This window comes from Parasteatoda tepidariorum, chromosome 2, assembly GCF_982258835.1.
Source record: "Parasteatoda tepidariorum strain Cologne lab strain chromosome 2, Ptep-v5.0, whole genome shotgun sequence".
NCBI lineage: Eukaryota > Metazoa > Arthropoda > Arachnida > Araneae > Theridiidae > Parasteatoda > Parasteatoda tepidariorum.
Genome location: NC_141756.1, coordinates 3082969 through 3083316, shown reverse-complemented (window position 1 = coordinate 3083316; position 348 = coordinate 3082969).

Sequence of the window (348 nt, the reverse complement as noted above, 5' to 3'; positions counted from 1 at the left end):
TTGAAATTAGAATTAAGAATGTAATAAAATATTGCGTTTAGTGTGAGAGAAAAATATTTAATTATAGTTTTATAATAAGTTCTAATTCATCAAGTCAAGACCAAATTCATCAAGTCAAATGAAAAAGAAACATAACTACTCAAATACCGATATAATTTTGAACAAATATAATTTTTTTAAAAAACACTTTGGTATATTGATATACATCACTGGAGAACCAATTTTTTGTTCCTTTGTCAAGTGATATTGAGAAATATCACTAGAAAATAATTTTTTTGTTTTATTTATACAAATACATTATCTTTCCTAATTTGGGTGTAGGAAGTTCAATCAGAAATTAGTTTTGCG